We start from the raw sequence: 23,423 nt of genomic DNA, 5'->3' as shown, positions 1-23,423 counted from the left end.
CGTTACAAGTACAAGATGATTGATTGCAGTTTTAACTAACCAAAGGTAGAACAACATGGAAAATGTTTTGGTGGTTAACTTTGCAAATGCCAATAAATGGACAAGAGAATCCAATTCTGACTATTTTTGCTGGATGTTCTGTAGGAATGGGCACCATATGGATTAAGAAGTATTTTTGAATAAGCTAATGGAACTACAGCACCATTATTAACACATAAGAAAGCTCTGGAACATGCAAAGCTCTCCCACCGTTTGGTACTGCTGTCACAGTGTCCAGCCTTGCTCATCACAGATTCAGAAGGCAGAGCAATGAAAAGGTACAAAATGCCCACAACTTACGAACTTCAAGTGACTTCACCACTCATGCAGCAGTAATGCCATAAACAGCGGAAAAATCTATTGTTAAAAAACCCCAAAAGATCAGATTTGCAGATCAGTACAACATTTATTTCTATTTGCAGAATGCAGATGGTTAAATCTGAGCTCATGGGTTTGTAATGGTCATAACTCAGAGGGATTATCTCAGCAGACTAATTTCCAAAGGACTTTATCACTTACTGCTAAGGAGTCATTAAAAAATCCCCGACACCGATAAGGTGAATGTGAAGGGGCAATTCAGCACCAGAATGATAAAATGTATCCCTGAACACACATCTTTTGGTGGGGAACAATGCAGAAGAAAATCACTTGGTGTCATTGTTTTGAATGGTATGAAATACTATTTTTATAAGTCATGAGCAAAACCCTTAAATTAAATGAAAATAACCAGCATACATTTCTCCTTTTCTGAGATGACACATTATGAAAATTTATTTTTTCATGGTTTCAGTGGATATGACTAAAAAATTCAAAAATTTGATCCACCATCAATTTGAGAAACTATGTCAGCCTGAGGCATGAGGCTATTTTGCTACAATGTAGAAATCCACCATCTAAAGGTTCCAATTTGGCTTCAAGTGCTTAGTAAACTAGCTTAAAAATGAATAAAACTCTCACATTTGAAAAGAAGAAAGGACAAATTCTGCTTCTAAGTAGAAAGGCAAGCTAAAATTTGGTCATTAAACATAGTGAAGTAAACTAGAAAAAAAGCCTAAAGATTAGGTGATAAAAATGCAATAAAATCAATCAATCAAACAATCTAGTAAGGTATTAATTCAGCTCTGATACAGCAAGTCACTTTCATTCAATTTTCAACTATTCCCACTTGGATTTACTCAGAAAGTTTGATTGAGTAAGTGTGCCAGTAGAAGCATAGCGGCCTACAGGAAAGCACTGGCACAGCTGCCTAGGGAAGCTGTGATGCCCTATTCCCTGGTGCTCAAGGCCAGGCTGGATGGGGCCCTGGGCAGCCTGAGCTGGTGGCAGCCCTGCCCATGGCAGGAGGTTGGGACTGGATGGTCTCTGAGGTCCCTTCCAACCCAAACTATTCTGTGAGTGTATGATTATTTTCCCATGATAACTATTCCAACAGAACTAATCAGTAAGAAAAATGGAAGAAAATATGGATCTTAGAATGAGCAAAAGCTGGCAGAATCTGCTTGAAATAGATTGAATCTGACAGGCACTTATTCCTCCAAAACAGGTTTTATTCAAACTGCTATAAGTCCCCAAGCTGTAAGGTACACCTATGTGGTCAATAGTGTATCTATCGCAGTTTAAGTATTTGGAAGATTCTGGCAGGCCCAACACAGATCTAAATTGTTAACTGGTACTGAAAATACATGAAGTGGGAGGTTGAACAGGAAATTTCTTTAAATGACCTGATGTGGGTTAATGAGCCCCAAATGATGTATGTGCTTTCTTAGATGATAAAACAAGAGCATCTTCTTTTGTCTCACTGTTTCAGCATATTTGTTTTTTCAGCAGCCCAATAAAACCTATTGTTAGCAAGAAACACAAACTGTACACAAGGTTGCTCCAGACAGAAAAATAACTCAGAGGTTTCATAAAACAGGCTTTTCTTATATTTCAGCACTTAACATAACAAAAGTTACTGTGACTTGAAACCTGACTACTTCTTATCTTCTGAACAGAAATAATGTCACTACATTCAATGAATCAAAAAACAAGATGACCTTAACCAAAATATTTAAGGAGAATTTAGGGAAGTCAAACAACTCAAGGCAAAGAAGAAGGCAAGGAATGCATTTGCTGGAAACTGCTTTTCTGACTTCAAAAAAGAAAGAAAGAAAAAAAATAATAGGTAATTAACCTTTTGTGTTATCTTGGTAGTTTTGTTTGTTTGCCTGTTTGTTTTTTAAATAAGAAACATGGAACTCATTCCATACACACAACTAAGCTCTGCTTTCTGTTAAGGGTTGCAGTACCACTGAAGTCTGGAGCAGAGCTGTTGTGCTTTTATTTCCCCTATCTTCTTTTTTCCTTCTAACGGGTTGAAATGTGACCAAAGAGCAGCACGAATGTAAACTAAAAAGATAATTTTCACATAACAACCCTCCCAGTGCTTAGGGGATAACACACACATACAAACACATTTGCTTGCATCTGATTCAAGATGTGAAAAAGAAATAAGGCAAATTTATGAGAAATTTTTCTGAAATTGAAAACATACTTAAAAACTCTCCTATGTATTTGTTTTGTTTAGACTAATTAAGACTTCTGCTTTATGTTACCACAAAAGACACTGAACATTTGCAACACATTTACTGAGGTTAAAAGAATTATGGGATGAATTTGTATCTATTACACCATTATCTTTAAGCAACAGTATTTTAGTAATGAGTTGGAATTGTTTTTGCAGTCAAAGAGGTGACTTGTCAGTCCATACAGATTTTACATCCTCAATTGAGAATACTAAAAAATATTGTTTCTCAGTAAAAAAAAAAATTGAAATATTATATTACTATAATTGCAAAGCTGGATTAAATAACAGTAGCAGGAAATGTACTTACTTATGGATCAGCTGAATTCTACAGCTTGCACAGTTTCTCTCATATCTGTGTAATGTGTTAGATTGTCCTTATCATAAATTGAAAGAAAATATGTTCAAAAGAGTGAAAACTAAGTTTAGTACTCTACCACTGGGTACACAGGGATTTGCTTCTCTTGTCACAACTCCTCCACACCCCCTTCCAGACTCGGAGAGAACAAACATTCACTTCCCTTATTAAAAACATGATGGTGGAACTAGCTCTTACTAACACAATATTTTTCCATGTCCTACTCACAAAGTCTAAATTACATTAGAGTCAAGCTTCAACTACAATAAGCCTTCTTTTCCGAGAAGAGGTTTTTCAATATACATCTAGTTTTTCTAGCAATCTGAAGAAATATGAAAGTTCATGGTTAAAAAAGATACTTTAGATCCTAAAATAAATCCTTAAGTCTAGTTTCTTTCATTCACATTTTGTACTGTACATTGTTAACTTCTGCTGAAACATGAAGGCTGGAAAATGGGAATCAGCACTCTTCCCTTAATATTACATTATGGAGAACAGCATGATATCATGATACCAGTAGAGCTTAAGACTCTGGTACACAATTTTTGGCAATTCATACTCCATTAATTTAAGAAGTTAGCTCTTCCAGCTGTTCCACAGTCCAATCTCTGGCCAAGGTTACAGGCCCTCTAGCAGAGAAAGCAGAGTGGGAGGTCTGTTCCAATGGCAGAGCTCCCCAGTGTTTCTTGTTTATAGCCTAACATACTAACTACCCTTTAAATATGGCTACTTTGATTTACATCAACATGCAGAACTATGGATTGGTATGATTGAGGAGTTGCCATGGAGCACATTCAGCCTTATTTGCAATGGGACCTCTAATCTCCAGGAGATTAATGGGACAACAGCTGGGAGGGGTGTTTTTGAAACTTCCCCTAGGCATCAGAGGTGATGGATCAGTGCAAAATGAGGATCAGTGTCAAGCCTCCAAATTGCAAATGAGGAATCTAAGCCTGAGTTTCAGAGCCATCTAGCCTAATGAGCAAACAGTAGGCCTAACGTAGCTAGCAAGAAGGAAACCTCTGCCTTCTCGAACCTTGGGTGCCTAAATTATCCTGCTGAGGAATAGACAACTCATTCTCTTGAGGACGTCCTAAGAGATGCCCAATTATTATCTGGCCAAAGTTCTTTGGTTGAAAAAGCATGTTTACAGAAACAATACATCCTCCAGTTTAGGGAGGTCATGCATGTCTGTTCTAGGGTAGTACCTTAACTACACAGCTACAAAGATGAGTACAAGATGATGAACAAGTGAACAAGAGTGAATCAAAACTGAATCAAACCATATTTTCTGGCAACTCAATTCAGTGAAATAGTCAAAAATAGCAAGAGTGTAATCAGGTTTTAAGAAGTAAGTGTTTTGAAGCTCAGGTGACTTTGAATATTTATAATACTCAACCTTATACAAGTATCAGAAACAAGTTTTCCTTTTTGCCCCACACCTTCAAAAACCCATGAAAGGTCCCTTCCCCTTAGTCCCTCACACTGTGAAACTCTGGCAAACATAGCTCAGATCTGGACTGAGCATCAGGAAATATGTATTCCACTCTAAACTAGAGTGGAATACATATTTCAAGAACTAACTGAAGGGTGCAGGTGGTCACCTCACATGCATAATGTATGAGTCAGCAGTTGATCTCACAAGTCAAATAACCTTCTCACTAAATAAGCAATTCAAATATTTTTTTCCAAAACTATGACAGGAGAAATTAAAATTATATTTCCTAAAATACTACCATAGATTGATAGAAGTGATATATTGCTAGATGAAAGCTTGGCACTGAGCAAAGTTAATGTTCAGTGCCACTCATGAAATTCTTAAACTTGGCCAGCAGGGAGCTTTCTAAGAGGATACATATGAGCAAACTAGGGTAGAAATCCCAGGCTAACTGGGTAATGAAATTACCTGGAACAATCACCGAGATATGGTTGCCTTGGGTTTTGTAGATTTCAAGTTCATAAATTACATCTACTTAGCACTTTATCTTGCAACAAACAGAATTTAAAAATAGCCGTATAAGGATAATACATGCATGAATGAAAAGTACATTGAACAAAAATTGGATTTTATTTAATTAGCAGTTCTAAAGCTACAGAGGCACATAGGAACCACCACTACTGAAAATCAACAATGAAGTTGTGGGAGTCACTTCAAGATGATGAGAAAAGACAGCATTGCCAGTGCTGCCAAAGAGCAGTAAAGAACTCAGAGGGAACAATACTACTGATGAGAAGAGATGCAAAATCCTAAGGGTTTATTTTCAGGGCTCCAGTCCATGGTCTGTAGTCATTTGAAACTGATTTATTTCAGGAATCACAAGGTTCAGTTAGATTTTTTTCAAACTTCCGTGAAGGACATTAACAATCCAAATCTGAAAATAAAGCCTAAACTCAAAAATCCTTTGTGGTTTTAGCTTACACCTATTAAATAGTAGTTTTCAGCACTGTTGGTTGGGCTACACAGAACCCCATTGAATTGGAAGTAGATTTTTTTGAAAGAGATCTTCTTATAGGTGTCTCCTGCAACAGACCTAGACTGGCCAATAATAGGAAGAGGACTATCCCTTATGTATATATTTTGGAAAAATATTTGTCCTGCAGCTCCTTATGACTGAAAGAACTATTGAAATGTGAGTTAGGAACAACTACATACAGAGGGACAAATTACTAACTGGAAGGTAGAGTCACTTTCACATATTTTTGTAAATACCCAGTCTACTCAGAGCCACTGAGAACCCAACCTTAAAACAAAAATCAAGAATAAAACTGAATCCAAAGCACAATAATGAAAAAAACATCCTGAATGCACCAAGTGTTTAAGCAAAACAAGCAATCGTCTTTAAAGGAGAAGGAGGTATAAAAACTGTTATGGCATTTGAGGACAACACCAAATGGGGGATGCAGTGGATCTCATTGAGAGGGCTAACGAATGCACTTGAGCATCTCTATTCAGATTATTCATGGGAGAACATAGGGCTAAAATAGTGATTGCACTCTACGAGGGAAAAAGTGGCATGATTAAATTGAGAATTAAACCAATATAAAATTTGAGGTTGAAGAATGGCTTTCATTCAGCTCTTACCACTGTCTCTGCATGCTGTCAAGCAGAATTTGCTGTGGCATAACAAATGGAGACATCTCAAACTAAAATAATTTGCAATAGGTACTACTGGCATGAGGGCAAGAGAGAGATTTAGACCTCACTCTTTCCCTCTCAAGAGTCTGACAGCTGAAGAATACGACAACCTTTCCATTAAAGGCAGCAGTGCCCTGAGGACATCGATCCTCTGAAGCTCTTTCACAGGCATACTGCCAAAGGATTTTGAAGCAAGCGGGACAGGCAAACAGCATCCTCAGTAGTTGAAAACAATCTGTCTCACCCCATGTATGTTACAGCAGGCACAAAAGGTGCCCTGATACAGATGAAAAATGTGGCAACGTTTCTAGGTTTTTGCAGAAGCAATGAAATCTATGTTCATACAGTGCAAATGTAAGAATTCTTTACATCTGTTCTTAATACCAATAAGGAAAATGCTTGCAAGAAACCCATTAACCAAACTGAGCTTTGCTGCTGAGATTTGTTCAGTGCTTGCAACAGAACTGGCAAAATCATCACTAGCAAAATAGAGCTAGAGACATGAGAGATGAAGGCTTGATACTTCATCATTATTGCCATGAGCTATTCATTTCAGTTTAACAATTTTGATTCAGGAAAACTGAATGTCCATAGCAGAGAATGTAAACCTGAACTATGGAAAGTCTTTCTGCTTAAGCTAGAAAGATTGCAGCCAAAATTTTTCCCACTTAACTTTCACCAAGGAAAAGGTCTAAAATGTAAAATATTAAGCTCACATTCTTTCAGCTTTAATTCATTAAAACTATTCCACATTTTCATTTAAAACAGCTCCCTGACAGCACTGAGCATAAGGACTTTAAGTAGGAGAAACAAAAATAAGAGAATAAATGGAAAACAGTGTATGTACTGTATACAAAATGAATACAAATATGAAGGATGCAAGAGAAACAGCAGAAGTAATACCTCCAGCCTTTGCAAATCACATAACGTGTGTGCCCAAGGCAATCTTCCATCCCATGTACTGTAAACTGAACAGTTCCCAGGGTGTATATGGCTTTAGCCATAGTAGAAGACGTTTATTTTACAAGGCTTCTAAGGAGGAAAGAATTTTCTTCCAGCACTACAAAAAAGTAGGACTGAAATCAAGGTATTTAGCTGTAGCTCCAAATTACCGATAAAACAGACTAGTTCCTCTTTAAAACTATCAGCTACCCATGTTCATTACAGCAGCTAAAAGGTAGGTATTACACAGTAAGATCTAGTACATGGTAAATGCCTTGAAGTGTTTGATTATGCAACACTTGCACTCAGGATATCTTCTGAAAGAAGAAATAGGTATACCTCAACTCAATATATCCAGTGTGCAAGAAGCTGACAAACTACCAAGGGGAGAGTATGGGTTTTCCTTCCATCTTCTACTTGACAAATTGGGTTAATATTCCCTGGAGGGATCTACCAGCCATGATTCAAATTCCAACTTTGTCTATTTTAGAAGTTGCCTATTCATACAGACTCATTGGAGATGCTTTTATCTGTAGGCTCAGAATGGCAATTTTTGCCCACTTGAAATTTTATCCTCCACTATACAATAACATAGTTCCTATAAAGTGTAGATGCCAATGATTCATGACAAAGCAGGGCAAAATCTTCTTCAAACAATGAGTGGCCCACGCAGAGCTTTGAAGATAAGGACAGAGACAAGGGCTCCTCATTCCATGCCAGATGTGACTCAGCAAGGTGTCTGGAAGACTGAGATGAGGCGTTCTTGGTGATGTGCACTGCCCAGTGTTATGCTCTCATCCAAACTAACTGCAATAGCTTTTTTAAAGATGAGTTGTTTGACAGCAAGGTATGACTTCAAAAACACCGGGACCCATAAATACCCAGACGCATTACTGAGATCAATTCCAAACTGAAAAGCCCAGCACATTCTTCTGTTGCAGGCTAGGGAAGTGGCAGTTCTGGCAGCTGTAGGTGGCTGAATACTAAAAAACCCCAGTGAATAGCTCACAGCTACTAGATTCAACACACTGGTGCTCCACGTTTGTGTTTCTTTTCTGCTGTCGTGGTAGCACCGGTGTTCAGTTAAGGCTTTGGAGTAGAGCAGTATTAGTGCAATAAATGTAAAACATGTTGCTCAGCGTCTGAACTGTCTCTGACTGAAGGGCAAATATTCCTTTGGCAAATTAAAGGGCTGCTCTGCACTGTACTTTGCACCAGAACCCTAGAACTGTGTACATGCACTTCCACTAGCAATCAGCAGGAGAGGAGAGAAGTAGACAGTTCTCAGGAGAAGCATTACTCATCCTGGAGTTGCTGGTGCAGAAAATGTAGAAAACAGCTATACCAGGGCACAAGGGAGAAGCAGCACCAAGTCAGCAGTGTGGTACACTCCTGAGTATGATCACAGAATCAGTCAGCACACAGGGATGTGTTCAGACTCCTCAGCATGTGATTACCTCCAACAACTCCATAGGTTTCTGATACTAATCAATGATTCTTTTATGTCACACCAAAGGAGAAATACACAAAGCACATGTGGTTTTCTCACGCTACTCATGCTGCACAGCTGCCAGAATGGTGGTGAATTCTCCAGGCTTAAATATGTGCCCCTAACATTGTCAAAATGGACAGTCTCATGATATACTTGTACAACATCCAAGACAGCATGGACTTCAGTTCTAGCTAACGAGGCCCTTCTTTTACCTAGTTTTTCCAGTCCACCCTGGCAACACCCAAAAGGATTCACAGGATTTGACAGACAGCTTTTTATATGGAAAGTACCCACAGAATGCAACACTAAAATGAGTTCCTGTAACATGGACCTGTTTGTTGAGATACAGTTATACTACATTAGAAGAATTCTCCTCCATTCTCCTCTATTCTTCATACCAAGAAGATCAAGAAACTAACTCAGCAACCTTTTGCTTTTAGAAATGGAGTTTGCAGAGCAGCAGAGTATAGGAAATCTTGCTCTGTGAGCCTATATGCCAGCAATAGATTGAAGTTTACAGTGAGATAAGAAATGCTGACCTTCTACAGATACAGAGATAAAAGAAACTACTGGAATGCCTGGAAGATAAACATGGGTTAGCTTCAGAACATTTTTACTGGTCTAACTATGGTAACGGTCTCCCTAAATCCTACACAACTGTGGCCAAACAGATAATGTTACAGTCTCAGTTCATAAATTGGCTCTAGATGTAAAATAGATTACAACAATCCAAGGTAAATTCATGTGTTTTATGAGAGATACATTCACAAATTCAGATGTTACAGCTATTTTATTCACTAAAATAGTGAGGAATGACACCAGGGGAATTTTTGCTAAAAATGACTGAGTAGCTTGACTTAATGCATACTTTCTTATCGCTAGCAAGTTACCAAAACCCAAATACTACTCTAAAATCTGCTATCATTAGTATTTCTGCAGTCCTTGGAAAAAGCAACAGTTAAAAGGTATCCTGTGTTGATTATTTACAGCATGTTCTGTTTACTATTGCACTACTGTTTTTTAATTTTTGACTAGCATGCCTTAAAGCAGTCAAGTCAGTGGGTGGTAACCCTCAAAAGAGTAAGCATAGCTACATCCAGAAATATGGATACAGGGCCTTTTAAGATTTTCATTGTCTTTCTTCCATTTTTTGTCCCACATCAGGCAAAGATATAAGACCTGTAAGACCATCTACTATTCCTCATGATACCATTAGTGCTTGCAGGCCCCAGTAACATGTCTGATTCCCCTCAACTTCATCCATCCCACAGTCTTCGGTCATTCCTTTAAGTAACAATAGTGGGCAATTTTTTAAACATTTTTCTGCAACCTTAATAATTTATAAAGTAAAAGCTGCACATTTTTCTTGTCAGCATAGCCCATTACAGAAGCTGATGACACCTTGGATAAGTTCTGAGTTCCATTGCTGTGGCCAGTAAATCAGAGAATCATTTGAGTTGGAAGGAACCTTTAAAGGCCACTTAGTCCAACTCTCCTGCAATGAACAGCGAGTTCTATCATGTTGCTCAACGTCCTGTCCAGACCTTGAAGGTCTCCAGGGATGGGGTATCCACCACATCTCCAGACAACATGCTCCAGGGCCTCACCTCACTCTTATTGTAAAGATCTTCTTCCCCATATTCAGTCTTTACTCTTTTAGTTTGAAATCACTTCCCCTTGTGCTGTGACAACAGACTCTGCTAAGGAATACTCAATATCATTTATCTAAATTGAGTGTCATAGATTCTTTAAGTGATTCACAGTTCCTGCTGTTCAAATGAGAGACTTATTTCATGCTTTCTTCTGTGGAAAGTGTAGTGTATGAGACACCCTGAAGAAATACTGTAGGAATTATACCACAGCTGTTTCAAACACAGACAATGTTTATCCATATTATCACTCACCTGTGGATCAACCAACTAACTCAAGGTGATATCAAGTCCCTCCAGCTTAAGCTCCTAAGCAATCCTGGTAAAAATAAGTGGGCAAGCTCCATTCCCTCCACATACAATGGAAAGAAGCAGGTGTCTTTGAAGGTTTCTAAAAGGAAATCCTGTCAGCCTAACTGAAATGCCTAAAGGCCTTTCAGAGGGACTCTACTCACTGATTAGAGAGAGTGCCTGCCTTTAGGTGGCTGCTTTATAAGTATTTAACATTCAGAAGCACCTCAAATGCCCTAGCCATGCACACTGGATCCCCCCCTCAGCATCTCATTAATCCTTTTAAAGCAGTACTTAGGCAAGTGTTTGCATTTATTTGCCCTTTTATCCATATACTTCGTATTAATTTCTCTCCGAAGATTATTTGTCTATTTAAAATGTCAAAAAAATGTAAGCAGGGTCTTTCTATCTTCTGAGTCACTCTGCAGCAATTTTCTGCAAAATGAATATGGTTTCATTAAAAGCATGCACATCAAGCCTTCTGCACATCACCATGCTGGCACATGTCTGTTATCAGGCATTCTCCCACAGTCAGATGCAGTGTCCCAGTACACAGAGTGAGAGTCACCAGGTATGGTCTCACACCCCTCAAGTTTCTGCCCTTCACCCCAAGCCACCAGCTTCTGCTTGGATGCTGAGCTGTCTGCTTGCTGAGCTGAATCAGCTCACCAAACCAGCAGCAAAAGCAGTTTCCCAATGATTCAGTGAGCTCATGGGGTGGTGAGTCAGGCGCCAGACCTGGCACAAAGGAGGAGAAGGGAACACACACCTGCAGGCAGAGGATGGGAGAATTGAGGATGGCTTTCTCCAGGGCAACAAGCGTAGACAAGGAGCCTCGCCCTCTGCTGCGATAAAACCTCTGTACCAAATGGGAATTATCAGACAAATGATCAGAAATACCAAGGGGAATTTGATTACGGCAAACCTCAGGTAATTTTTTTAATCACCATGCATAATGAACACAAACCCACTTTGTTCACATAGCAAGATTTGGGATTCCTGTTAATTTTCTCCGCTTTTCTGGAGCTGCGTGCATGTCAGCTTCCTCAGCAACTGCAGGGATTAAATTTAAAAATCAGAAAGGAGAGATGTGAACTTCTCAAGTAAGATCTTAACCCTAACACTCGACGCTTTACAAAGGAGGCTAAATATCACGAGCCTACTGATTAAAGTCAGGGAACTTGGCAGTTCTGCAGACATTTATGGGCTCGGTAACACACTTTTCTCTTTGTAAGTGAAAACAGACAAAACAGTGCACACGCTAGAATAATGAACATCTCGGCGCATTGCAATTACAATACTGGAACAGACCACTGTTCTGTTTTTATGGATGCTTTTCAGAAAAACAATCCCTCTTTTCAGCTCCCTGTTATATTTATTCTCCAGAACTCTTGTGCCAAAGGTTTCCCCGTTTTCTCTGTGGGTTTTCCAAACAGACTTCACCTCCTGGGAAGCACCACAAAAATACAGCTGCTGTGGACCAGCATCTCTCCTTGGTAGGATGCAGTAGAGTCACATCATAGAGAAATGGCAACATGGAATGCCATAATTATTCTAAAACAACATCAGGAGAAATTTTTTTTTTAAACCAAACATGAAATGATTGATTTTCAGTGTTTTGCTTTCATTTAGAATCTCTGTGAATTATTCTGTGAAAAATCTAGCACTGCTCTACTAAACAGCACAGAACCACAGTCTAGCAATCTTCCAGAATAAGCAATGGTATTATCACACTGGTCTGTGACAAATGTGGTGGAAAAAAACAGTTTCAAGTTTCACCTGTACTACTGTCTCTGTAGGGAAAAATAACAATTACAAGATAACAGTGAGTCAATTTTTTGCTATAAAATAATTCAAAGCAAAATGTTAAGAAAGTAGTGAAGAACTCCTGGCTAAAGAGCTCATCTATTACTGAAATGTTTCACTGGAATCAATCTGCCAGTGATGGCTAAGACCAGGAAGGCTCAAAGCTCCAACACTGATAGAGCACTCACTGCAAGAAAAACTTCACCAAAGCTTTTAAACAGTTTCTGAAAGGGGAAATTAAAGTTCTGGGAAATAACTGATACCAAAACAGCTGTGGGCTCTGCACAAACCAAAAGGTGAATTGAATACTACTTTTCCTCAGAAAATAAAGGTCATATGACACCAAAAATTAAAAAGGAATTCATCTTACCAGGGAAAGATCTTAGGCTCTCAAAAGGATTATAATGACATGCCTAAAAGATGTTAAAATGATTCTGCTACAGGATAAAAGCTGTCTGGTTTGGCAATTCAGACATTATTGTGCTGCACTCTGAGGTAACACCGGTGGAGGCATTAGGAGTTGTTCCATTTTAGGGTGTCCTACAAGCATACACTGTATGCTATCTACTGTGCACCACTTGCCAAGACTAAGCAGAGAGCGACTCTGATCATATGGAAACAGAGAAGGTAGGGAAAGCCTAGATAAGAATGTGTTGCAGCAAAAAAAGTGAAAGATGAAAAAAAAAAAGGCAGTGGGGAAGCAAATAATAGGTTGCTGTCCAGCTGTGAAGGCAGAGAATGATGGTTTAGGACTTGTTTAAGGAAGAAACAAGCTGACTTGCTGCCACTGCAGGAGCACAACGAAAGATGGGTGTCATCTCCCATCTCCTGCTGTGTTTCATACTTGTAGCTGTGGAGGTCCACAGGTAACTGCATCGCAGAGATGTGTGACTCAATGGAATACTCACCATGTACATCCACCCCTGACACCCAGCTCTGTAGCTCTGTGTTTGAGGTGCTGAGAAAATATAACACGGGAGAAGCTGCTGCAGGGTGACATGCACGTCACGTAGCTCTGTGTGAGCTGCACCATTCAGTGCCTTTAATCTCACATCCTCAAAACCTCCTCAGATAGTGGTTAAAATTTAAACAGGCCTTCCGAAAACACACTCATGATCCCATTATCGGTATCATGGATGGGATTACAATGAGGGTGGCAATGGTGGATAATTTTTAGGACTGATCTTGTATCACCAGCAGGAGTGGCCACTAATTGGATTCTGTCTGTGTCACTGCAGAGCTGTCACGGGACCCCCTTCTCTGTTGAAGGCTGCGGCTCTCAGGGCACTCAGAAAGGCTCTTTCTCAATTGTTATCACATCAGTCTGCCTTCCCACTCAAACACAAATCCCCAAAGCCCTTTCTAAAGTGGAGGAAATCATGGAGGCCAGTGCTCTCATCACACCCAGACCAATGTCTGGCCTTCCCGGATGAGAGCGAGCCTGCTGTTACACAGCACTCGAACTGCACGAACCAACACCTAACACCAAATGAGGCACGTAAGTTAAACAAAGCTAGATAATCAACTGCAAACCACCAAATAGGCCGCAATAAAGTGACCTCGGTAGAACAGAATTTGGAAATCTTTCAAAACAATTTTTTCCATCTCTATTTAACATCCACCGAATGGGGCGGGCTTTTCTAATGTCTTCCACATTTGGAAATGCTGTCCCTCACATCACAACGTTTTTAATAAACTGTTTTTATCAGTTCCAATTACTATAATTTTCACACTGATCCTTGCCATCTCTGGGACACTTCAGGCTCCCTACATGTATTTATCCCTAACGACCTCTCATCTAGCCTACTTTCTGAAGATGTATTCACATGCCATTTGGAAACTTACCTTTTTTTTTTTTTTTAAAGGTTATATTACACCAATCATAATTATATTTTTTCTTTTGAAACTGAGACAAATTCAGTGAAAAGCCAAAAAGCCATGCCAAGCAGGAGAAACTGAAGTCGTGCAATACAACAGAACAAGCTCACCCACCTTGATTATAACGTGCTAAGAAGAGGAAGCCCCTGACAAGCAATAAACTGACACATAATTAAGACAATTCAGAGCAGAACACACTCAGACTGGAAAACGTTTTCTTGAGCTCTGTCTCACTGTTTGGAGCAGTGGGGGAAAAAAAAGGTGTCACTTAAACTATGAAGATGATCAATACCAATCTGGTCACCAGTACCCACAGCAGGGGACTGGAGCTCCATGATCTTTAAGGCCCCCCCCCAACCTCAGCCAATCTATGATGCTGTGATTCCACTATCTGGGAGTGGAGGGGATACGTGGGGGAAAAACAAACCCACCACATTTTGTGCAGTGCAGATTCCCTCACATCACAAACGCAGTTGATAGTACAGACATGCCTGGTATGTTCAGCATTCCCTATCAAACAGAGATGAATTAGCCACAACAAGAACATCTTACAGCTTTCATGCAGTGGCTTATGGATTTTTTTTGTTCCCCTGGAATTTCTAACTTTGAGCTTATCACGGATGTCCTGAAGTCGCACCGGTCTCAGATCTCTCCCTCAGATTACTTTTATCTCACCGTGAGGAACATCTCTGAGAGTTTTGAACACTTTTACAGCTGCCGGGATGCTAATGGGAACTTCATGTGTGTACCCAGCACAAGTGCTCTCAGGGAAGAAAAAAAAAGCCAATGTCAAAGGCAGGTATGTAGAAGTCACCATAAATATGTCTTTGAATGTTTACCATCTGGAACAGTAGATTACATTTTGACAAGAAGCTGGACTGCCCTGTGGGCATTGTCTTTTAAACAGCCCCATCATTATAAGGAAGGAAAAACATGATTTGCTGTTCCTAGTTCTCGGTAGAATTTTCTGGCAGTGCTAGAGAAACTTTGTTGTTGGGTTATTTTTTCTTATTGAAGCATTTACATGATGGGCACATGCAGTTAGACACTCAGTTTCTGGAAAAAATACGTTTTCCTATAGATTATATGATCTATGGCCTGATAGTGCCCATAGAGAGGGCTTTGACAGCACAGGCTGAACATCTCACAGCACTGCAGTGCTCACCTTATTCTGCTTGGATGGCTGAAGCACTGTGTGCTGCAGCTGGCTTATGGGCTTCTCACAGACAGGCTGGGAAGAGGGAAACATGGTCCAGGGCCTCACCTCACTCTTATTGTAAAGATCTTCTTCCCCATATTCAGTCTTTACTCTTTTAGTTTGAAATCACTTCCCCTTGTGCTGTGACAACAGACTCTGCTAAGGAATACTCAATATCATTTATCTAAATTGAGTGTCATAGATTCTTTAAGTGATTCACAGTTCCTGCTGTTCAAATGAGAGACTTATTTCATGCTTTCTTCTGTGGAAAGTGTAGTGTATGAGACACCCTGAAGAAATACTGTAGGAATTATACCACAGCTGTTTCAATGCACATGGCATAAAAGGCTTTAATGCAGAGTCACAGAGAGGGGGCTTGGTTGGTTGTTTTTCAGGTTTTTTTTTTTTTTTTTTTTTTTTTTTTAAGCTTGTAAAGTTTTCATCACTTTTTCCAGTGATAACGAGTAGACTGAGAAAAAAATCAAAATGGTCAAGTTTTTTGCACATAAGTATTGATCTAGTCATGCAGCCTCATTAAGGATTTAAATTATTGTTTGGAACTGCTGTGGGTGTCTTCTGTGGCTACTCGCTTACCAAAGAGTGCATCTGAATATACAGACTAAGATCAATCTGTAAAGGGGCCAAAGAGAAAAAGTTGGTTTGAGACAAAACTCCATGTGCAACTTGAAACACGGTTTTATGGGCATCGCTACACAGCTGAATGCCAAAATCCCAAAGCACCAGCTATAAATCCCCTTGCTCAGCCTACTGCACAGATCTCATTTCAGCACACATTATATACAGCATTATTTATAGAAAATCTCACCTGTAAGCGGTGAGGAGAGTGTGAGATTTCCTTCACAAGTAGGAGGCCAGTAACTCATAGGCACACAGGTATGTGCGAGTCAGTGTGAAGATCTGTTACAGCGCGAAGAAACAAATCAGGTTGTTGCTCTGCACAGGAAGACACAGACACAGTACATTATTTATCTTAAAAGACAAAAAGCCCATCCTCTAGTAATTCAGAGTAAAGCAACGAGAGCATCCTAACACTCTAAAAGTTGACATAGTCCAGGGATAGCATTTCTGACTTCTCGCCTCAGTTGCTGGGCTTCCCCTGTGCAGACATCAATGAACTTAGCAGTTAATTTCAATGAAAATGATAGCAGAGTGCTTCCCTAACTAAATTCTCATTGCATTTCTCCCCCTCTCCCTTCTCAAACATCATTTTTTCCCCTTATATTTAATTAACACTGCAGGTTGCTTGTTAAGAATCCATACAGTGAGACTTTAATGATCCATTCTAGGGATGCTACTTAGTTTGCAATGACTTGTAAAACTTCCACAGACAAATCTGCAAATGAATTACATCCATCTGCCCTGCTGCAGCATTACCCTGTGCGCTGCCTTCTCCTTACTTTCCCGATTTTCTTCCGACTTTACGCCCATGTGGAAACCAAACCGACCAGGAGAAACCCCCGCCAGCTCTCTATAAAGGACTCCTCAAACTTTACAGACATCTCAAACGCACTTTCCAAACACTCTGCCTCGCAGCTGAGCCTCAGACGGGCTGCTGCCCTGCTCGAATATCTCCAAGCCGAACAAACCCTAAGTTGCAATCCATCTCTCCCCCCACTCCCCTACCGCCCGACCTCGCAGCACCGGGGGTCCGCACGTGTGTGCGGGAAGAGCAGAGCTCCGGGACAGCTTTCACAACGCGCACCTTCCGCAGCGGGACCCGGGCGTGAGCTCTGCGGGCAGCGAGCATCGGGCTGTGCGAGCTGCTATCTGTCAGCCGCACAACAGCAGCACTGAGAAGGCAGCACAACTGGCTCTGACAAGTGTGCCGTGCTAGCATTCCTCCAAGGGAAGGAGAAAGGAAAAGAGAGAAGGGAAAAAAAAAAAAAAAAAAAAAGGAAGAAAGAAAGAAAGGGGGAAAAAAAAAAAAAAAGCAGGAGGTGCGTGTTACTTTACCTGAATAAAGTGTGGGGTTTTTATTTCCCCTCTGAGCTGCTGGATTGAGTTCCTCCCTCTTCTTCCCCAAAGCTAGGTGGTTCTTCGTTTGCTCGCAGCTCCCACTTGGGGAAGACCACACAGCTCCAGCCGGGCTGCCTCTCTGCCCTAATCCCCACTCGAGTGTGATGACACACACTAACCCCAACCATCTGTTGAAACACGTCCTCAAGCACTCAGCACAGTGGTGTGTCAAGGCGGGCTGCCCAATCCGATCGCTGGGGCTGGGTGGCTCTTAAGGAGCTGGAGGCAGAGACAAGGGCTGGAACTATAGGGCTGAGAACTCTTTAGCGAAGTAACCTGAGATTTGGAGAAAGGGCTGCTATTGAAGAAAGCAGCAGAAGGGGGAGGTACTAGCGGGAAGGTGGAGGAGCGGATTAGCCCGGTGGCCGCTCGTGTTCCTGCTCGCGACACCCGGTTTTCCCAAGGGACCGCCGGGACCTCCTCGCAGTGGGATGCACAAGGGCAGCACTGCAATCTCTCTCTCTCTCTTTTTTTTTTTTTCTTTTTCTTTTTCTTTTTACAGCGGGTCTATTGAGGGCAATCTCCTCCGAGCTAAAAGAGATAAAAGACGCGGTCCGAGATCCCGATCAACTGCTGCCGCGGGCGGCGTTCGCGCTGCAATGTCACATCTGCATCTCCAAATCCCCGCTCCGTACCGCGCCGCGATCCCTCCAACCTTCCTGGGGGAAAGGCTGAAGGAAAACCGGGGGGCGAAGGGGGGGGCGGGGGGGGGGAGGGAATCCAAAGGACAAATATTTATCCTCCTACAAGGAGACCTGCAGATCCTTACCGCAAACCCACTCTTCCCCCAGTGCAAATAAAGGCGCTTCCAGGCGTGCCCAGCAGCACACTCGGGGCTGCTGCTGTGACAGCTCCGGCCGCCGCGTCGCGCCCCGCTCCGTTCCGCTGCTCCCTGAGCCCTCCCCGCTGTCGGCCCCGCGGAACCTCCTGCGATCGTCCCCCACCAAATTCCCCCCCCCCCCCCCCCCAAACTGAGTCTGGGGGCTCCTCGGCAGTCTGGGCCGTACCTCAGTTTCCCTCGGTTACAGAGAAAGTACTATTGCACCTTCCTCCCCTCAGGAGGACAGCGCCAGGAAAAATACACTAATTCGCAGAAGATGTCCAGGAAGGATAGATAAGCGACGCAGAAAAGCTGCTAAGTGCCAAAGAAACAGTTCTTTCCTTTCCCCTCCCTGTAACAGGATAGCACGGAAGAGAGACTTAAAATCTCAAGGGTTTTTACCTCATTACCAAGTGCCTGACTTGACACTTGCATTAAATCTACATTTCACATTATGACAGATGTTGTGTTTTCTTTGAACTGAAAGGGAGGAACGTCATTTTGGCATTGGAAGTTACTTCAAAAGTGTTAACATCCAACTCGAAGGTTTGCAATCGTGAAAAGATGAACTCCATTCAGCTATATGAAAGCCATATGAGAGCCCTGAAACATTGATTTGGCTTTCTTGGTCCTTAATATGTTACACAAGGCTATTTCTGAAACGCTGGTAATCGCTTAATAAAAAGTGAGATTAAAGGGCCATGGTTTATGCCCAGTGAACAGTTATCAGAGCTGAGCTGCAGAAGAAAGAAGGAAAAGAAGAAACTATAGACACAATTCCATTTGCTCAGATTCTTCCCAAAAGTGATTATGTGGTGTCTGATTCAGCCTATTAAACTGAAACTGCTTTCACAGATGTTGAATATGCACTCAAACACTACTCCCTGATCTGCTAATTTCACATAAATAAGCAACCAAACAATATTTTTAATAGTAGTAGGCAGTGAGGGGTAGGGATGCAACTACTGTCCCTGGGGTATTATAAGATTCTTAACGTTGCCAATGATATCTTCAGGACAAGGATTTGGTTTGATTTTCTTTCATTCTAGCAGATTGCATTCTGTAAACAGGCTGGATAGCCTCACACATTTGGAAAGCTCTGGAGACATTATTAAACCAGTTTGCATTCTCTTTAACTGTACTTCTTACCACTATTATATCAGTAACTTAGTATTAAAAATGCATAGCAGTTAGATGCAGAATATCAAGAAGCCAAAACAAATTGTGCTGCATCATCCTGTGTACTGAATCACTGCCCAATGTGCTGCTCAGCTTCAGGCTTCTGTCTGATGTTGGTGAGATGGGAAGCACACTGAACAGGGTTGAACTCTGCTTCTAACCGCCATAAAAGACAGTTATGTGCAGTACAATTGCAGTGTGTGTATACCTACACAATTTTGTGTACCACATCTGTGTAGAAATACACATCAGTGAGATACTCAACACTCATATGAGGTACAAGTCCTGTTGTTTTTTCTTCTTCTTTTTTTTTTTTTTAAATGCCTGAGTAAATCAGGCACGCCTCTGCTGATGCCTGTCAAGTCACAGTAGTGTAAAATTGACGTGGTTAAAAGGAACCCTGATTGTGTGTTTTGTACACAGAGACACATGCGTGCACACACTTCTCTTCAAAGGCTCTTCATCAAGTCTAAATACAAACTTTCATCTCCCAAACCAAAGTTAGCAATAGTCCTCAAACACTGGGTACGATCATGTTCTCACATAAAAGCTACCGCTGATGTTGCGGGATCATTTAACTGCTACTCTATGACTGCAGCCAGATTTAGTTTGCTGCGACAGCTTAAAGCAGACTTTTCTGCTACTTCTCTCTCCAGACTGCCATCTGCAAAGAGTTTAGAATCTAAAAGCTGAGAAGAAAGCTGCACTGGAAGGGCTGTACCTGGGGTACTGTTAAAAGAGCGCACCGTAGAAACACATTCTCAAGGTGACTCTTGGACCTGCGAACTCCTCCTGGGGTCAGGCTGACTCCTCACAGATAAGACTTGTGACTAACTGAATAATGTGCTCTCGCCACAGTTAACGTGTCCCTTACTTGCTGGCTCCAGAAAGTTTCCTTGGGAGCCAGCAGACATTGTTAAGCCAGGGCACCGTGCTTCTCTCTCATACTGTATGGCTTAACCCCAGCACCTTTCCTCCAGGACAGATGGCTTTGGCAGCTTGGTTTTGCATCTGTGCAGACATATGCAGACACATTCACACGTGCGTTTCTGCTCAGAACCTTAGGTAACTCTTAGCTGACAATTCCAGCTCTTAAAAGTAAAATTGAAGGGAATCTTTTCACGGTTCTTGCAGTACCTGCAGTCTACCTCTGCTACCAATATGAATAAAATCTGCTTTTTGATTTCCTTGAATCAGCATAAGCCCACTTGGGACTCAATTTTTGAAGTGTTTATATAGGAGCAGGAAAGGTCTATAAATGCATAGACAAGCCCACAGGCAAATTCTAGTTACGCAGTGGCTCACACTGATAATGTATCAGTGAGATAATTGGATAATATATTGGTGAGATACAGTAAAAATAGACTGAAAAAACATATTAATATGGAATTACCTCTCAAAAGATCCAGGCAAATGGCAGATTCAAAGAAACAAAAAGACATGTATCCTCACACAGTGCACAGTTAAATCTTGGAACTTCTTGCTGCAGGATGCAGTGGAGGAAAGTGTTCCAGTATTCAAGTGATTGAGCAAGTTCATGAAAAAAAACCCTTTACTCACAGCAATTAAGTATGAACACAGAACTTTTGGTACATAGAATCCCTGAATTGCTTGGAGAGGATTCTGGCCAAGTATCATTCTGTGCTTGTCCTGTTCTCCCAAGCATCTACTGCTTTCCACTGGTGGAAAGTGCCAAGCCTAGTATGCCCGTGATTTAGTGTGGTACAGATGTTCATGCTTTCTTATAAGAATTTGGCCATTGGAAGTTTTGGGTCTCATCACAGGAATAGTATAAGAGAGATGAATTCCTTTGAAGAACTTCTGCCAAAATTTTTAAAGGTTGGCTCATAAATCCATATTCAGGAACTGAAATAAAAATGGTCTGATCAGAATTATTGACTATACAACAGCTGCTACTAGAGTTAGCAGTTAATTTTACTTCTCTCCATATGCACGCATTCTAAAGCCAGACGTGGGTTTGTGCAAAATTTGGGTGCTAAATCCAAAAGTTTATTCTGTACAAAAGGCCATTCAGCTATTTCCTAACCTGGAGCCACCTAAATTCCACAGACACATGGCCTTTTAAATGCATTCCCCAAGCACCTTCATGAATTCCCCATGCTGAAAGCCACTGCCAAAGACCAAGGAAGATTCAAGTGCCTGGCATTCCTTTGCTTACAGAGCCTAATGAAGCAATCCAGGAGACTCACTCTGCACCAACCAAAATAGAAGTGTGGCTGCTAGTTCATGCATTTGAGATCAATTTCTATATTTTCTGGGTTTAAATTATTTGAAATGTGGATATACACATGTATTCCCTCCATGAGTCCCTACATATGCTAGGTTCAAAAAGACTATGTGAGAAATGCCATTAGGGTGTAGTTCCAGACTCACAATTACTTACCCATGGATAGCTGTTATGGGAAAGAAGAGTCTATCCTGCTCAAGTTTTTGAAGAGAACAGTCCTCCAACTTTCCTGCAACAGAATGGGATAGTATGGAAGTTAGATCCAAACACAATTTACCTCAGGTCCACAATGCTAATTACCCCTAAGGCGAACTATTTTTGAAAGAGAGAGAGAGCATGCAGGAGAGATGGACAATAGTTTATTGCAGGGCTTTACAATTTCTCATATTGTTGTCTCCACTGTTGCTTGCCCACTGAAGAATACTGATGGCTGCAATGATCAGCCGCCCGAAATTTGTGCAACTTCCTTTACATATCTTCCCAATATACTCATCTTCCTCAGTCAGTCTTTATTCTAAGTTAACTCCATTATTAGTACTTACATAGAAGTAATTTAGTAATAAGCAATAATGAAAAAATGACATCCTTCTTGACCTATCAAGAGAGCCAGTTAAACTTAATTTTTTTTTTATATATCCCAAAATAAAAACAAGAAGAAGGAAAAATAAGCAACAAAAAAAAAAACACAACCCAAAAACAAATGAAAACCCCACATATTTGTAATGTCATACTTAGGGAAAAGAAAACAAAACCAGCAATATTTTTCCAAGCAAGAGCCTAATTTGACAATTTAATGCACTGAGAAACTGTTGTTCATCTCTTCTCAGCTGCCAACTGGCCAAGAGTTACAACTCCAGCACAGTAAACAAGTGATCAGTGAGTCTGGGAAGGGCTCAGCACACCAGACACTCGGAAAATAGAGGCAAATAAAGCAGGAAAATCAACAGACATAAGCCAGTCAGTACAAGGTAGGTGATCCCATGTTCAGTACTAGTGAAAGCGCTAAGGGGAGAGCATATACAGAGTCTACAAGGCTTTAAAGTGTGAGAACCCAGCAAGCAATATGCTCTCAGAACTTGTGCTGACTTCAGGTTTTTGGATAGAGTTCAATTTCATTACTGAAAAAAATGTGAGGTAAACCATCCAATACTTAATAAAAATTGAAAAAAAAGCCAACAATTTAGAAGCCAGAATCTCTCTGAGCTTTTCCTGTTCCTTATTAACAAACTGATGACCAATGGTCATCTTCAGGTCCTTCCCTCTTACTCTTTGCCCTTATTTTCCCAAGACTTCCAACTTGATAAAACTACATTCACGAAGAATGAAGAACTTGGATGACTCCAGGGTTAAACTCACCATACTCAGTAAAACTTCTGTGACGAAGAATCAATGTTACTGTTTCCCCCTATGAATAGGCTTCTAATATTGCACATAATTAAAGCACCGTTTGCCTAAAAAAACAACTACGTTCATGATGGCATTCTGGACAGAGCGTGGGAATACATATAATTTAACATACAGAGTCATTTTTTCCTAGCAACTCAAGGAAGCAACAGACCCTGTAGCCCTTTTGTTTTTATAACAACAAAGCATCAAGCAAATTCCATAACACTTTGGGAAAATGCTTCATTTAATCACTTTCTCTCTCATCTCAAACATAACGTTGATAACATTTAAGAGCAAAAAGACAGGGCACAGTACAAGACAACTTATACCTCTGTTGAGCCATTTTTTAAAGCAGCAAGGCCCACTCAGCCTTTCTATCCTCACTGAAGAGAAAACAGATA

At 40.9% G+C, this 23,423-nt stretch overlaps 1 protein-coding gene and 1 long non-coding RNA gene across 4 annotated transcripts in view; one reads left to right on the top strand and one right to left on the bottom strand.

Moving 5' to 3' along the window:
• Positions 1-17,804, bottom strand: part of SULF1 (sulfatase 1) — a 125,686-nt gene extending 107,882 nt beyond the window's left edge. For 2 of the 3 annotated variants that reach the window (XM_090137686.1, XM_090137685.1), the window contains exons 1-2: positions 17,327-17,803; positions 16,179-16,306 (exon numbers count right to left, since the gene is read on the bottom strand). The gene's annotated coding sequence lies outside the window, so the exon portion shown is untranslated. Of the gene's footprint in view, positions 1-16,178; positions 16,307-17,326 lie in introns of all 3 variants that reach the window. The other variant, XM_031604862.2, reaches the window with a different exon arrangement.
• Positions 234-5,345, top strand: LOC116236245 (uncharacterized). The gene is made up of 3 exons (XR_004168515.2): positions 234-317; positions 1,973-2,203; positions 5,040-5,345. It is a non-coding gene; the product is annotated as an uncharacterized LOC116236245 (long non-coding RNA).
• Positions 17,805-23,423: the final 5,619 nt, after the last annotated feature.

This window comes from Phasianus colchicus, chromosome 3 (assembly GCF_987193195.1).
Source record: "Phasianus colchicus chromosome 3, bPhaCol1.hap1.1, whole genome shotgun sequence".
Classification (NCBI taxonomy): Eukaryota; Metazoa; Chordata; class Aves; order Galliformes; family Phasianidae; genus Phasianus; species Phasianus colchicus.
The sequence above is the reverse complement of the archived record's forward strand: the minus strand, read 5'-3'. Positions and strand labels throughout refer to the sequence as shown.